The 8,764-nt window shown below is 40.3% G+C and overlaps 1 long non-coding RNA gene across 1 annotated transcript; it reads right to left on the bottom strand.

Moving 5' to 3' along the window:
• Positions 1–6,206: 6,206 nt before the first annotated feature.
• Positions 6,207–8,509, bottom strand: LOC111093086. The gene is made up of 3 exons (XR_005380265.1): positions 8,440–8,509; positions 7,700–7,742; positions 6,207–6,325 (listed from the first exon to the last, which is right to left on the bottom strand). It is a non-coding gene; the product is annotated as an uncharacterized LOC111093086 (long non-coding RNA).
• Between the last annotated feature and the right edge of the window lie 255 nt (positions 8,510–8,764).

The raw sequence follows: 8,764 nt of genomic DNA, 5'->3' as shown, positions 1-8,764 counted from the left end.
CAGTAGATGAGATTTCCTGTCGCTCCACATCCTCACCAGCATTTGCTGTTGTCAGTGTTCTGGATTTTTTTTTTTTTTTTTTTTTTTTTGCCATTTTGATAGGTAGGTGGTAGTGCTTCATTGTGGCTTTTTTTTTTTTTAAGATTTTATTTATTCATTAGAGACACACACACACACACACACACACACACACAGAGAGATTGAGAGAGGCAGAGACATAGGCAGAGGGAGAAGCAGGCTCCATGCAGGGAGCCCTACGTGGGACTCGATCCTAGGTCTCCAGGATCAGGTCCTGGGCTGAAGGCGGCGCTAAACCACTGAGCCTCCTGGGCTGCCCTCATTGTGGCTTTAATTTGCATTTCCCTGAACAGGCATGATGTGGAGCATCTTTTCATATACTTACTTGCCAATTGTATATTTTCTGTGGCGAGGGATCCATTTAAATCTTTGGCACATTTTAAAAATCTGGTTGTTTTCTTACTGTTAACATTTAAGAGTTCCTTGTATTTTTTCCAGCTTTATTGAGAATAATTGACATAAAACTGTATATATTTAAACTGCACAAGTGATGATTTGATATACATATACATTGTGAAATGATCATCAGGAACACATTGATTGACATGTCTGTCATCTCACATAGTTAACTCTTTTATTTGTGTGTGTGATGAGAACACTGTGAATTTACCTTCAGCCAATTTCAAGTATACACTATTATATTATTAACTATAGTAACCATACTGTACATTAGATATTCAGAAATCGTTCATTTTATAATTGAGAGTTTGAGCTACATCTCCCCATTTCTTCTTTTCCCTAGCCCGTGGAAACCACAATCCTATTGTTTCTATGAGATTGACTTTAAAAAAAAAATGTTCACATATAAGTGAGATCATACAGTATTTGTCTCTCTCTATATGGTTTATTTTACTTAGCATAATGTACTCCAGGTTCACCTACGCTGTTGCAAATGGAAGAATTTCCTTTTTTTTTTAAAGGTGTAATAATAAAGGTGGAAATCCAGTGTGTGTGTGTGTGTGTGTGTGTGTGTGTATTTATCACATTTTCTTTATCCATTCATCTGGATATTTAAGTTGTTTCTGTATTTTGGTTATTGTGAATAATGCTGCAATGAGCATGGGGTGCATATATATTTTCAAATTAATATTTTTGTTTTCTTCAGATAAATACCTGGAAGTAGGATTGCTGGATATGGTTGTTCTCTCTCTCTCTCTTTCTGAAAAACCTCCATACTGTTTTCCAGAATGACTATACTAATTTATATTTCCAATAACAGTGTGTAAAGGTTCCCCTTTCTCCACATCTTCTCCAAAACTTATCTCTTCTCTTTTTCTTCTGTTAAATTTTTATTTTTATTTTATTTTTATTTTTTTTCACTTCAATGATTTATTTATTTATTTGTTTGTTTATTTATTTATTTATTTTTTACATATTTTTTAATTGGAGTTCAATTTGCCAACATACAGCATAACACCCAGTGCTCATCCCATCAAGTGCCCCCCTCAGTGCCTGTCACCCAGTCACTCCCATCCCCCGCTCACCTCCCTTTCCACCACCCCTTGTTCGTTTCCCAGAGTTAGGAGTCTCTCATGGTCTGTCTCCCTTTCTGGTATTTCCCACTCATTTTTTCTCCTTTCCCCTTTATTCCCTTTCACTATTTTTTATATTCCCCAAATGAATGAGAACATATAATGTTTGTCCTTCTCCGATTGACTTATTTCACTCAGCATAATACCTTCCAGTTCCATCCACGTCGAAGAAAATGGTATTTGTCGTTTCTACCATCTCTTTTCTTTTTGATAATTGTCATTCTAACAGATATTAGGTGATATCTCATGGTTTTGATTTTCATTTCCCTGATGATTAGTGATGTTGAACACCTTCTCATGTACCTATTGGCTATTTGTACATCTTCTTTGGAAAAATGTCCATTCAGGTTCTTTGCCCATTTTTGAGCTGGATTGTTTTTCTACTACTGAGTTGTATGAATTCCGTATATGTTTTGAATATTAACTTTTTTAATATTAACTTTTTATCAGATGTATAATTTATAAATATTTCCTCTTATGATGTAGGTGGCCTTTTCATTTTATTATTTTCTTTACAGTACAGAAACTTTCAGTTTGATGTAGTCTCACTTATTTATCTTAGCTTTTGTCGTCTATGCTTTTCGCATCATATCCAAAAAAATCATTGCCAATACAGTATCAAGAAGCTTTCCCCCTATGTTTTCTTCTAGAAAATTTATGGTTTTAGGTCTTTCTTAACTCTTTAATCCACTTTGAGCTTTTTTTTTTTTTTTCTTTTTTTTTGTAAGTGTTGCAAGATAGAGAGATCCAGGTTCATTCTTTTGTATGTGGATATCCAGTTTCCTTAGCACCATTTATTGAAGAGACTGTCCTCTCCCCATTGTGCATTATTATTAAAGAATAGTTGACAATATATGTGTAGATTTATTTCTGGGCTTTCCATTCTGTTCCATTTGTGTATAGGCCTATTTTTATGCCAATACTATACTGTTTTAGTCACTGTATTTTTGTAATATTCTTTGAAATCAGGGAGTATGATGCCTTCAGCTTTGTTTTCTTCAAGATAGTTCAGTTATTTGCGATCTCTTGTGGTTCCATATTAGTTTTCAGATTGTTTTTTCTATTTCTGTGAAAAATATCATTGAAATTATTTTTCAAGGTTTTTTTTTTCAATTTTATTAAGATATAATTGACAAGGATGCCTGGATGGCTCAGCAGTTGAACATCTGCCTTTGGCTCAGGATGTGATACTGGAGTCCCAGGATTGAGTCCTGCATTGGGCTCTGCATGGAACCTGCTTTTCCTCTCTCTTCCTATGTCTCTGCCTCTCTCTGTGTGTCTTTCATGAATAAATAAATAGAATCTTTCTTTAAAAAAAGATATAATTGAAATAAATCACTGTATAAGTCTAGAGTGTATAGTATAATGGTTTGACTTACATATATTGTGAGATTATTACTGCAATAAGTTTAGTTAACATCCATTATCTCATATAGATTTATTAAAAAGAGAAATTAGAAAAAACAAAAAGGAAAAGAAAATATAATTCTTTTCTTTGTGATGAGCTCTCCTAGGGTGTACTCTCAACAACTTTTATATATGTCATATAGCAGTGTTAACTACAATCATCATGCTGTACATTACATCTCTGGTACTTATCTTGTGACTGGAAATTTGTACTGTTTGACCACCTTTCTCCATTTCCTTCACCACTACCCCCTACTACCCCCCTCCCCCCTCCCCCTCCCCCTCCCCCCTCCCCCTTCCCCTCCCTCTCCCCCCTCCCCCTCTCCCCTCCCCCCTCCCCCCCTTTGTTTTTTTTTCCCCCCCTCCTTTGTATAGCTACCCCTCCTCTCTTTTAGTTTCTGTTTGCATGGCATATATTTTTCTTTCTTTCTTTTTTTTTTTAAGATTTTATTTATTTATTCATGAGACACACACACACACACACACACACACACACACACAGATTGGCAGGGACACAGGCAGAGGGAGAAGCAGGCTCCATGCAGGGAGCCGGATGTGAGACTCGATCCCTGGTCCCCAAGATCACACCTCGGGCTGCAGGCGGCGCTAAACTGCTGCGCCACCGGGGCTGCCCTGGCATATATTTTTCTACTCCTTCACCTTCAGCCTATATTTGTCCTTAAAACTAAAGTGAGTCTTTTGTAGGCAGCATACAGTTAGGTCTGTTTGTTTCACCCATTCAGCCTCTTTCTATGTCGTTTGATTGAAGAATTTAATCCCCTTACATTTAGAAAAATTATGGATAGATAAGAACTTATTATTGCCATTTTGTCAGTTTCCTGCTTGTTTTGTAATTTCTTTGTTCCCTTTTTCCTCCCTTACTGTCTTCCTTTGTGATTTTTTTTTTTTGTAGTAGTAGTAGTGTGCTTTGATTCTTTTCTCTTTATTTTTAGTGTAGCTACTATAGGTTTTGCTTTGTGCTTACTATGAGACTTTCATGATACATCTTATAATGGTCTATATTAAATGAATAACAATTTAAATTAAATTGCATAAAATAAGGGCTACATATTTACTTGCCCTCCCACACACATATTTTATATTATGAATGTTGCAGTACAACTTTTCCTATTGGACAGCTACTAAAAGAATATTTAGCTATAGGTATTGTTCTTTTTAACACTTTTGTGTTTTAGTCTTTACACTAGCGTACAAAGCAATTTCCATACCATCATTCCAGTATTAGAGTATTGTAAATGTGACTATATATTTACCTTTACCAGAAATTTTAAACTTTCATATGTTTTCTGATTATTAATTTGTAAATCTTTGTTTCAGTTTAAAGAGCTCCCTTTAGCAGTTCTTAAAAGGAAGGTCCAGTGGTGATGAATTCTTTCAGATTTTGTCTGGGAAGAGATCAATATTTCTAAAACAGAAATTGTTTACACCAATCCCCTGCCTCCAATGGTTCTCTATTGGTTTTCGGATAAAGTAAAAATCCTTTAACATTGCTTATCAAAGTCCTTCGTGGGCAGCCTTCTCTCTGCTTCATCATTCTGCTTCTCCATGGTGCTAAATGACAGAGCTGAAATTTGAACCCAGATAATTGATTTCCAAGTAATAATATTCTTAATTGCTTCCCTGCATTGTCCCAGCAGTGAGCCATAATGAATCTCTTTCATTGTCTCCCAGGAACTATGCTCTTATCTTTAGGTTTTGCTACATGCTCTTGCCTCTGCTTGGAACTTTCTCTGGTCATTGCTTAGGCTTGGAAAACTCCCTTATTTTATCTTTCAGATCTCAGCTTAGAAGTTTCGGTGTCTTACATACAGCTTTACATAATTCCCCAAGTCTGGGTCAGAAGATCTTGCCTTATATTCCTTTAAATTCCTTTTCTTCCCTTGACATATAACTTCTTCCTTATATTATAACGGCAAATTTATTTACTTCCTTGGCAGGAATTTAGATTCTGTGATTTCAAGAACTGTGATTTTCCTACGGATAATTACATCTCCAAGGCTTACTGCATAGTAGGCACTGGAAACATATTTGTTGTATAAACGAACAGAAGACAGACAATTCCTTAATAATGTATTCTCCTATTCTGGACATTGTTAGATACTTAATTCTGGGGGTTGGGAAGGTAATACTAGACTTATTTTCCTGTTTGGATCTCTTATGGGGGCGATTCAAAGCACAGCCTCGAAAGAACTGAAAGGCAGAGAGATGCTCAGGAGAAACAGAGACCAGGCCAGAGCTGCAGTGGGAGGAGGCAGGTATGCTTTACTCTTAGAGCTTTTGCCTCAGTGGCCCTTTCGCGGGCAGAACGGTATTTTGGCTCAGTGGAGCCACACCTCCCCTAGGGGGCGTCTGTGAGCCCAGGGCGGGGGGGGGGGCTACCTCTCCAGCCAGGACCCGCCTCACAGCGGGCAATATCGCGATACTTCGTCCACTAAGAGGTTATCGCGATACCGCCTCCCCGGCCCCGAGTGGTCGCGTTTGACAGCTTCCCAGGGGTCGTCGAAAGTTCAGGAATTTTTTAGGTCTTCGAATGGGCACTGACCTTCCAACGCGTGTTCACCCTCTGGGCTTGTCTTTCCGTGGGGCCCTGAACACCGGACTGGCCTGGACAGAGCCCGTGGGAGAATGGGGGCCGCCTGGCTGGAGTTCCTGCGAGGAAAGATGCTCGCGAGGGCAAGAGCCCACCCGCGGCCCTCGGGAATCGTCGTGTGCCCGGGGGGGGGGGGGGGGGCGGGGCGGGGCCGAGGCGGCACTTCGGCGGGAAAACCAGGATTGGCAAACGCGAGAAAGCTCTGCTTCCAGAAAAAGAGGGACCCGGGAGGGGATTATTTTTCGCGGCCAGCGATGGAGAAGAGCCCTCGGGTCCGTGGACAGAGGAGGCCGACGGACCTGACATCTGGCCGCCGCCTGAGGGCCCTGGGTCGAGATCCGAGGGCAGCAGGTGGCAGCCAGGAGACAGGTGAGCACCCCCCGCCTTTGAAGACTCCTAGAGGGACTAACGGAGGAGGGGGGTATCCCGAGGAGATATGGACTCCTGTTAATCGGTGGCTCTGGGACTGAGGAGGAGAGGGTGGATAGCACTCCGCTGACCAACCTAGTTACAAAGTGTGGATATAAAATCTCCTTAGAAATAACGATAGCACTGGAGTGAACATCCGAGTTTATTTGCTGAGCCCGAGTCTAGAGGTTTAGGTATGTGTATGTCTTGTATTTCCTCTCCTCATTGTTCCCTTCTTACTTCCATTAAGCCAGGGGTTCTTAACTCTAGGATTTTGGTGATTCATAAGCTAGGATGGAAGGAAAATCACTTATTTTGTTAAACCTCTGAATCAAGTTTTGCATTTTCATCAGTTATGAAACTAAACCATGGAAATATTAGCAGTACCTGTGACAATGTCATCAGTAGAAATCATGCAGTAGGGGCGCCTGGGTGGCTCAGTGGTTGAGCATCTGCCTTAGGTTCAGGTTGTGATCCAGGGGCCGTGGGATTGAGTCCCACATCAGGCTCCCCGCAGGGAGCCTGCTTCTGTCTCTGCCTCTCTGTGTGTCTCTCATGAATAAATAAATAAAATCTTTACCAAAAAACAAAAACAAAAACAACCCCCCCCCAAAAAAAAGAAAAAAGAAAGAAATGGTAACAGTACTTGTACATTTGACCATAGAAATCTCAGATGTTGACGTTCACATCGTGAGTGTTTAGAAATAGTCGTGCTCACTACTGTGAAATTTTGATTTGCCACTTGATCTTTTATTCAATGAATTAACATTGATACATTTGATGCTATGTCACTAATTTAAAAAAATTATAACTATAATTCAATATAATCGGTTTCTTTTGCAAATTTCTCATCCATTCCTAATCTTACTATGGTGCATAGAAGGAAAATTGGTGCCAATCTTAAGAAAGTGAATGGCCCAAATCATTGTACCACAAATATTTTTATAATTTAGGTGTTTACCAGTTTTTTTTTTATTGTTTACCAGTTTTTTTCTACAAAACTGAAGGAACACCTACTATAGTTCTTAATTGATAGATAATTAAAAGTAATATTTAATAAGAGATCACTGCGATTTGGTATATAACTCTAGAGGAGATCAAAGAGGTCATATTGCCATAAGAAAATGATTACTATTCCCGTTTACTTTTTTTTGTAAACAAACTTTCTCAGAGTTTATATTTAAACATAAATTTAAAAAAGGGAAGTGATTGATTTTATACATTGACTAATACTATTACTAAGTGCATAAATATAAAGTAAAAGCCACATTTCATCTCACTAAGATATATGATGCCAAAATTTTTCCTGTGTTTAATATCTATATAAATTATATTTATACTGTTTGGCTCAACTGGGTACTAATTGTCATGACAGTGTCATTCAAAAGAAATTTTTAAAAAAGATTTTAATTATTTATGAGAGAGAGAGAGAGACTGTGTGAGCAGGGGTGAGGAGCAGAGGGAGATGGAGAAGCAGGGAGCCCAATGTGGGACTTGATCCCAGGACCCCGGGATCATGACCTGAACTAAAAGCAGAAGCTTAACAGACTGAGGCACCCAGGTGCTCCTCCAAATACATTTTTTTTTAATACTTTGAGTCTTGGCTTCTGGCAAGATGCGGGAAGAGTAGAGGTCCTCAACTCAACTGGCCCCACAAACTTACCTAGATAACTTTCAAAAACATCCTGAACACCTGCAAATTCAACCTGAGATTTAAAGAGAGAACAGCTGGAATGCTACAGAGAGAAAAGTTTTTGCTTCTAACAAGATAGGAAGGCAAAAAAAAAAAAAAAAAAAAAAGTAAGTAAGTAAGTAGGGGAGGGGAACTGCACGTAGCCAGGCTAAAGCAGAGCTGCGCAAGCCTCTGGGCTACAAAAGCCCAGCCCTGAAGAAGTGTGAACTTTAAAAATCCACACCAGAGTTTTCTCTGACGGAAAAGTGCTTAGCAGGGAAATTGGGCAGAATTGCAGGAGGGGCAGTGAAGCCTCAAGATTCCCAGAGTCACTAAAAGAGGAGGGGTGCCTGGGGGAAAGCTCATCATAAACCGAGGTCCAATATTGGTAAAGGGCTGGAGCGCTGCAGCCCTCCAGGGCATTTGGGAGAAGCCAATTGGTTAGGTGGGCTGGCTCCGGATGCAGGTGGCTGTACCCTGTTCCCTTTGGGAGAGGTGGTCCCCAGGAGCACAGGTCCAGCGGCACAGGGTCCCTGATCCCAGGGCGCCCAAGCAGACAAAGCCAGTGATCCTGTGTTCCCCCTGGGACAAGTGTAAGCGAGGAGGGCATAGGAAAGTAAGAACTCTCCTGCTACTGGGTGCCCTGCAAGCTGTGCAGATCAGTGTACCTGGGCCTGCCCCCAGGAGCATCTAGACCAGTGAGGACTGGGAGACTGTGGTTAGTTACTCACAGGGAGTTCACCTCCAGAGATGGAAATCTGGCTACTGCCATTGTTGTTTTTCCTCTTTTACCTTGTGCCTGGGAGAAGGAACAAAGTTCTCACAGGATAAACAGCTCACACAGAGCCCAGCACCTGGCAAGGGGTGGGGCATTTCTGCCCAGGCACAGACACCTGAGAATCAGCACAGCAGACCCTCCCTACCCCCCACAGAAGAACTGCTGGAAGTACAAGGGAAAAGCAAGTGATTGGCCAAGCAGTGCTGGAAAGCTCCAGGACTGAGGGAAAATAGTATATAGAACTAGAGGGTCCTTTTTTTTTTTTTTCCCCATTTCTA

This window comes from Canis lupus, chromosome 28, assembly GCF_011100685.1.
Source record: "Canis lupus familiaris isolate Mischka breed German Shepherd chromosome 28, alternate assembly UU_Cfam_GSD_1.0, whole genome shotgun sequence".
Classification (NCBI taxonomy): Eukaryota; Metazoa; Chordata; class Mammalia; order Carnivora; family Canidae; genus Canis; species Canis lupus.
Note: the sequence above shows the minus strand (reverse complement) of the source record. Positions and strands in the feature narration are given on the sequence as shown.